This window comes from Epinephelus moara, chromosome 2, assembly GCF_006386435.1.
Source record: "Epinephelus moara isolate mb chromosome 2, YSFRI_EMoa_1.0, whole genome shotgun sequence".
NCBI lineage: Eukaryota > Metazoa > Chordata > Actinopteri > Perciformes > Serranidae > Epinephelus > Epinephelus moara.
The window spans coordinates 22,526,601-22,535,548 of record NC_065507.1 but is presented as its reverse complement, the minus strand read 5'-3'; positions in this window follow the sequence as shown (position 1 = coordinate 22,535,548).

The window sequence follows — 8,948 nt, the reverse complement described above, 5'->3', positions numbered from 1 at the left end:
CACCCTCTTTGTCTTAGAGCCATCGCTAGTAAATGAGCAGGTAAAAAAAAATGTGACAGTACAGTCCTGTGCCAATCACAACTACCTGAAGTGAAAGTGACCAAAAGAACATGTGAAGCCTACACAAATGATAAACAATAATAAATATACATTCTGGCTCCTACACTTTGACTTATCATATGGTACGTTGTCGTCATGTTTGTTTTCCTAAACCTAACCTATGTAACCTAACTTGCATAAATCTAACTGTAACTTTGCGATAGGTATGTAACTTTATTTCAAGAACGTAACATGACGATGCCATTTGCATGGTGCTAATTTTTTAGGTATCATATAAACCGAATGAATTAATATTTTATTTTCGTGACTGAACAATCACATGACCCATCTCACAACATTCTGGTATGTCAACCGACCATCATCCAACAGCTCAATAAATAAATATCATCCAGACATAAACACAAACACTATCAGGCAAAAAAAGACATAAACCTCCCACAAATAATGGATCGAGACATATCCCACAACAAAAAAGAAATACAAAGCATAAACACAGCCCCCTGAGTACAAGACACAGTACATAAATCCAAACAAGACAAAATCTATATCTACATGATTCAGTGCAAAACACTACTTGATCCAATAGTCCAAACAAAGCAGAGTTAGAGGGATCCTAATGTGAGGATATGTTATTAAGTTACAGTACTTTAAATAAGGCAATATATATATATATATTCAGATTTTTTAAATCTAATTTTAGGATAACTGTCTTGGTATTTACGTCACCATATGCATAAAATCTGATTTTAAAAGTTGACTTTTTAAGTGCAATTAGAACAGTGGGATCTACATTTGTATTTATCACAGTCCCTGTAACAAGCCAGCGATAAATTGTCACGTTGGAGTGAAAGAGTCGAATGGCTGAAGATAGATTACAACACTGCTTAGATTACATCAAGCTGCCAGGGGTTTGAATAGAGCACAAAATTAAACACTGCAATGAATGTTAGCACGTAAACTAATAAATCATTACAGTATCACAAAACATTATACGCAATACTCAATCGTATCCATTGCTTGTCAAACCCTTACGATAAGGAGACAAAAGCCAGTCCACGTGTGCCAACCTCAACATCAAACTGCTGCCGTCAAATGTTTGTGTTCTCAAACGGCACGCAGCAAACATGTTTGAAATTCCACTCACATCATTTGGTAATCCCATGTCGTCACCGTTTCACGCGCTCAAATGTTTGTAAACTCTGTGTGCAAACAGCTTCAAGTTAAACTTGTTTAAACAGTTTACATAAAAAGTGTTGGCCAGCTGACAGATTGGCTCTAACGTTGCTCAGATATTTCCACTGATGTAACAGTGAGATAGATAGATAGATAGATAGATAGATAGATAGAGATGGATAAGATGAAGAGCACAAGACTAAAAGGAGGGAGCGAGGAGAGAAGAAGCACTGTGTGGGCAGAGAAGGCCGGTGAGGTGAGGGGGATGTTGGGGACACATGCAGGTCTTCCTGACGTGTGCAGTGTATACACAGTCCTCTCTTCTACCCTCATATCTTTTCTCTGCCTCTCTCTCTCTTCATTGGATCTCACCATCAGTCCCTCTTCCTCACCCACTCACTCCCTTTATTCCTACCTCTTACTGGTCCCTGAAAAAATAGGGCAGTCCTTATGTAAGGAAGAGAGAAGAAGTGGGGAGGGGGTGAGAGGGGGCTGTGGGGAGGAGAGAAGAAAAAAGGTAGAAACAAAGCCTTGTGGATAGAACCAAGCAGAGAGAGACTGAGTGGGGGGAATAATGAAATTGGCATCCACGCTCCTCATCCAGGTGGAGGAAGTGTTATTCAAGTCTACTTAAATGATGGCAGCAATACTGCATTGTGGAAATAAATACTGAAATATAAGTAGGTCATGCTTTCTGTATGGTAAGTTCACAAAAAGTACTAACTCTACCGCCCCTGTCAGAGCATTAAATTATTAATTTGTGGGGTCTAATTACCTCAAACCATATTGAAATGACAGCAATGCACTGCAATTTTTTTGTAACGTACAGGCTGTATGTATTAGATGAATGATACAGCAAATTGGATTACAGATTAAACCGTGAATGTTTAAATGCTGATTTTTTTGGCTTTAATGGGGTTTCGGGTATTTGCATCCATATAGGGGGGATAGCACAGACTTAAGCTCTTTCATCCTTGGTTGTGTGTGCAAGAATAACAAATATTTCTACATTGGATTTGGATGTAAAAACCCTCAAATGAAAGCTGAAAATCAGCACTACATATAGAGTATCAGTGTTGGAGAATAATAGAGTAAATTCAGTGTCAGGGAGGAACAAGTTACATGTTAAAAAAAAAAATGTAATTGTTAACACCATCAAGGGTAGGACGGTATACAAGGAGCTGTCTCTACCTCCACACAGGCTCTATTCTTATGGTAGTATGCACTCAAATTTTGAGTGTTGGCAGCTGCAACCAGCTGACAACACCAAGGCGGTTGGCCATGCCATTGGACAAGAATGCCTTTATAGTGTGGGAAATTGAACCAAATCTTTGGCTCTAACACTACTGTACAGTATAAAGCTTCTTTTCCATTGGTGAAAATACTGTCAGCATCTAAATGCTTAATTAAGTAATTAAGTAATTAAGTAATTAGTGACATTTTTAACAGGGTAACTAGTAATCCGTAACCTATTACATTTCAAAAGTAACCTTCCCATCACTGGGTAGGCCTACAAGCATTGTACTGCACTCAAGTAAAGTTTTGACATACTGTACTTTTTCTTTACTTAAGCATTTAATTTCATGCCACTTTATACTTCAAAACATTTCAAGGGAAAATTGGCTCTACCTTGACCAACTACAACAACAAAATGGTACTTTAAAGGCATTAGTAATAGCATCAGTACACTAAAGAGTACTTAAAAAGCTCAGCATAAGTTCAATCAGGAAGACTTTCTTTGTGCTCATCGATTCACATTTCTCTCCATCCCATGCTCATTGCTTCCTCTAATCAGCTGACTATGGGTGTTCACTCTTCTAGTTATCCAATCAAACTTTGCCAAGATCTCTCTCAGCCAATCAGGATGCCACTGCAAAATTTTAAATCTCTTCTGCTGCTGTCAGCCATCATTTCAGGCAGAATCTTTGCGCCCTCCTCCACCCTGATCACCTCAAGCCATCGTATCCAGAGTCAAGGACAAGTTCAACAAAGGCTCATTCCTCTACTCATCCATATCATCAGCACTTCTCCATCTTCCAGTCATCTCATCTTCACCACTTCTACCACCAACAGCATCTAGACACCAGGGGGGTTCCCTATTCGACTATGGATTCATCACCCTCCTTAAAGCATACCATCTCTAGAAAGGAGAAAATCCTGCATAGTATATCTTTAAGCAGATGTTATTATCTTTATTAAGTGAACAGAACCACAGCTTCTACATGCTTCATCAGATTAAAGCTGACAGTCAGTATTTTAAACTCATTGCTGTTTAATTTGTTGCAAAGAGCCCAAAGCAAAAAGTTCTTAAAGAAATAGCACTTAAAATCACAATCTGCCAGTTTCTTTAGCCGTCATGTGACAGATGGCACAGGCGTAAAGAATAAAATTAAATTCAGTTTCAGAGTTCTGGCTCACCATCATCACACACTGGGACATTCGAACAGAACAGAGCCATTGTAAATGTTATTAGTAACACCTGCGCTGTTCCCACTATGACCAGTCGAAATGTCTGCTGTAAAAAAGGAAGACGACTAATATGTTCAGAATGTAGGAAATGTGGGTAATTTTGAATGCCAGTCAGATGCCTCAACACTGTTTAACGACATGACTGTCTAAATGTTCTGAGTTACTTTCCACCTCTGATCTCATCCTCGTTCTCCCTCACCCTCTTGCTTGTGTCCCTCCCTCTCTCTGGCACTTTGCCTCTCTGACTGGCAGCAAGCCTGTTGAAAGTAGGCTAGGATTGACGCGCTGCTTGTGTCTGACTCACAGAGAGCTGTGGAATACTGAAACCCACTGATTGCATTTAACTTTAGGCATCCGACTCCCATGCAGTGCATGATACAATAGAGCCATCCGCTCTGCTTTCTGCACCTCAATGCTGACGTTTCTGGCTGCACTTACAGCAAAAATAAGAACGTCAATTGTTCTGACGCTAAGAACAAAAGATGGTTATTTAGAGGCATTGCCACATATTACAGCACGAACACTAAAAGGAGATTATCGTACTCCAAGTTGCACACCAATGGGTCTTGGGTGATGCCAAACTGAAGCACATCATCTTAATTTTCTCCCACGGCACAATAACCTCTCCTTCACACAAAGCTGTCAAGCATCTTTTTAATTAGTGCTTCATCATTAAGCACTGTCAAGAGCCTTTTTACCGGAGGTCAGCCTTGCCACGGTCAACCACAGCCTTACTCACCTGATGAACACGAGGCAGATGAATGTAAGAGGCCTGATACCACTCTGCTGGGTGAAACAAGATGACGTGAGAACATTTTTTGGTCTCAGAAGAGCCCACAACCAAAGCTATGACGCATGCAGTCGAATGTTTTACCTTGTCCACAGATCACTGTAAATTTTTGGTGTGCGTGTGTGTGCACTGTGTGGGTTCCTATAAACACACAAGCTTGTTATTTAACCAGCAAGCCACAAGGATTGCACTGTATAAACACAAGTGCATTAACGTAAACAGGACAAAGATGCGGAGCAAAGGAGCTGTGTGCTGAGGCAGGGAACAAGAAAAACTGGAAAGTCACAAGTGTAAATAATGTAAGCGGCTCTTAACACAGACACTAAAAGGGTCATGGGAATTTTCCTTTTCAGTCCACATAAGTTTTGTAGTCTTGACTCCAATGAGGTGCCTGTGGCGGTAAAGGGTGACAGGGGTGTTGCTTCAGGTCCTCTGATCCCAGTCCAGCCCAGAGGCCAGAAGAAAATGTTGGCATTGCATGTTTCTGCAAATCACAAATCTGTTATATCTACATTTTCTATGTATCATATCAACGCTTTAAGTGACATAATATTTGAGCTGACTTTATCGTCAGCAGGTGGGGAGGATGGTGGGTGGCATGGAACATAAGCAATATACCTGCCAAGCTTCAGACCACTCTTTGAGACTAACTAAAAAAAGGTTGTGATTTAGCGAGTCTTTGCTGTGTTCCAAGCAGCTTTCTGGGTACCAAATGTGAGTGTTTTGTAGTGCCCCATGGCTGCGGTTGTTTTTTACCATGACATTGCTGCATTTCCTGCCAAGACTGTGCCCTCAAACAGGGTATTTTAAGCCAAAACGTGATCGTTTCCTAACCATAAGCAAGGGGTGTTTTGCCTAAACCTAACCACATTTTAACCATAGCATTGTTGAAGCATAAAGTTAAACTTATCCTCTATATAAGAACTTGCAAATGTAACATATCCATGGTTTGAGGAAACATTCAATGCCAACATTCTTCTAGGGACTGGGTGGTATAACTGAAGCAAAAGCTATCTGTAGCAGAAAGTCAAGCAAGTTTTTAGGTTCTTGCCAGAGTAAGGGAGTAAAAGGGTCTCGGTGTTGTTTTCAAAAAGTGCAGATGAAGAGATGAAAATGGCCTCCTACTGCATTTGAAGTCTAGCAAATGTACATGAACAAATGTGTTAAAGAGGAAGCTGAAGGGGAAAAACTTGAGTACACAATCCATCTTAACCTTAGATGTTCCAACCCATCAGTGTTGTTACTTTCACACAGGGATCTGCAGCTTGGCAGCCATCTCACCAAGGTGTCACGCCATCCAACATTCTCTCCACCTCCCAATGACAAAATCAGCTCACATACATGTAATCATAACTTCACTTTAGAAACACTGATATAATACATATGAAATGTACAAATGTAATGTATCAGTGATTTGAAGGAATGCACAATGCTAACATTTTCTCCTGCTGACTGGGCAGGATATTCTTTATGTACAAACTGTGATGTAATGTAATGTAATGTTAATGTAATTGCAAACTGTCCCCAATGCTTTGCTCTCTGATGACTTAGACTGAAAGCTGTCTGGTCTTAAGGCCCAGACACACCAAACTGACATCAAAGAACTGGTGGTGATGAAGGCCGGCTGTTGCTTCGCCTGCATGTCGCCTGCATCTCGGCCAAAAAGCTGCACTTGAACACAGCGCAAAGACTATGGCCAACTAGCATACACAAGATTCTGTCTGTCTGTCTGTCTGAACAACTCTATGAACTCTACAGGGAATCAGGAGAAGGTGGAGGTTAATGTCAAGCTTGCTTGTTATTTGGCATTCACAAAAAGAGGAAGACAGTTTCTCAGCTCCCCTCCTGCTCTGTGGCACGACAACAAAACAGTGTCAGCTGTGAGACAGAAAATTGGAGAAACTGCACTCTACCCGTAATGAAAGGTAGTGCAGTATTGTTTGTGCTTATCGCCTGTAAGATGGATGACACTGAGGGCAGCTGAAGTATGCATTTTTCTTTTCATGCTATCATTCAAAGACTACAGGGGCAATTATATGAGCCAAATACACAGGGAGGTACAAAACAGCATGAGTACCTTACAAAATCCAAAGTAACAACACCAACTGTGACCTCAAACTACTATGTTCTGAGTATTCTCAAACTGCAGGGCAGAAATTATTATAATATATGTATATTTGGGCATCAAATGTCTGTGTTTGACTTGTAATTCATAAACTGAAACTCAATAATGACTAAAATCTATTTACTTTCAGTTTTTCAAAATAGACAGAAGACAGGTTCACACTGCTTTGCATATAGGCCTATAAAAAAAAGAGGATGTCCAAAGTTCAAAAGTTTACCGTTCAGTCTGAGCTGAAATAAATGCAGAACTCCACTTCTTTAATTTCAAGTCAAGCATTTCAGTTAATACAGTATAAACAAGCCATGTTTACATAAGCTCACAGGAAGGCCTTCAACATTGCCAAGAAAGAATTACTGGATTTAGATGAAAATAGACGTGTTATTAATGGTTACAGGGACAGACCTTACCCTCACCTAACAGATCATGTAATAAAAAGCTTCAGGGATTTTTAGCCAAAGGCCGACATGAAGTCAAGTACAGCTTCTTCAGTCTTCCCCTCAGTTTCAGTTTTGTTGCTCTAAATGGCTGAGTAAGAGCTGCTCTGAGTGAATACTGCAGACAAAGGAAGGAGGAAACTGTTGAGTGGCTGAGAGTAAAACTATGGTATGAGGGTAAGAGACATTTTGGTTGGCTGTAGAGAACAGGCCGATCAAATTTCTCTCAGTGAGGTGGGGAAAGCCTGTGAGACTTATGCAATATTGTTGGGATACGCAGCCAGAAGGGGTGTAAACAGAACCACTGTGAAGTGGGACAGGCCTCCGTTGCCTGGCAACAAATATTTTGGGCAGGCAGACGGGGCAAACACGGCCCGCCTTCCAAAAGGAAACAGGGGCTGGCCTCATGAGCACAGTGCAAGTTAGTGGCTTCCCGAAAATACGCTAAGAGACAGGGGCAAGCAAAACAAAGCACATCGGGGGCATTAGACAACGCTGAGTCTATTTTTACATGGCTCAGCCCGAGTCTAGACCACCAGAAGTTGTACACAAACAAACTCTCTAGGAACAAAAGAGATTGCAGTCACAGTTAAACTCCATATTGTAGTCCACAGTCTGAAGGCAGCCATGACTAATGCAGCTACAGTAATTTAGCTACAGACATAATAACTTCAACAAGCTTTCACAATGTTTCTATAAGCATTTACACACAGGTTGATACTTTAAAGCTTTTGTATACAGTCTCAAATAAACCCAGATACTACTTTTACTACGGTTTGTTATATTTTCAGCTTGTTTTATTATGTTTTGAGGATTTCTTTAAATTAGTATTAATGCTGAGTGGATTATCTTTATTAGGCTGAATAAATCGAATTAAATGCACCAGAATAAAGCATACAAAATTGCATATTTTTTTTAAAACATAATTCCTGCATATCCTTTACACAAAATATCAGCTACAGGAGCCAATTCATAAAAAAAGAGCTCATTTACTCACGTTGTTTGACTCTGAATCCTTCGCTACATTAAATTAAAATAGGCTACTATCATACACCTCAGTAGCCTAAGTCTGTCTTGCAGTCCGCTTGTTAACCAACAGATTTACATTGTTTTTACAACACAAAGCGTAACCACAAGATACATTAATGTGTGTACAGCGCGTTGCTAAGCGTACATACATTTGAATTTTCCACGCTACGACGAGAACACGGGACAAAAACGAGCTTAGTTAACGCTAACAACGTCAATTTAACTTCCCTAATACGAGCCTCACGTTACACAGCGACAAACAAACACCCGCTGACGGTTAAAACTAGGCTAAAACAACAACAACAATCGCTGTACTGTACTCAAGACTCGCTGCTTCTCCTACACAGAAAGAATCCGGAAGCCATATTGTGTGCCGCTGCAGAACTGGTTGCCACGGAAACCGGTTGCTAGGCGGCATAACAAAAAAAGACCAAATTTATAGACTACGTCCTTGCGTCAGAGGCAACGGAGGCAGCGGCATAACCATGGCGACGGAACGCTACACACATGCAGTAGACCCGTGGATAGCACATGGTCCCGGTTACTTGTTTTAGCCTAAATAGCTCCCTTTTACGTGGTCATGCTGACTGTTTGGGATATTTTGATCAACATTAAAAGAGGAAACATGTTTTATTTTGTAACCGCTCTGTCTATTTGCGTATATATATCAATATATGTAGCTGATAGCGGTGTTACTCAGTAGTTATCGCCGTGATTTCTTGCCCTCACCCCCCGTCATGTCTTGCTATTATCGTTTATTTTGAATGTGGGCTGCTCGCCTGCGTTATCAGTTGTTTACCTCAATAATTCCCCATCATGAGCAACTTACATCGACGGAGTTAGTCATCCTGGTTCAGCAGCACAGCAC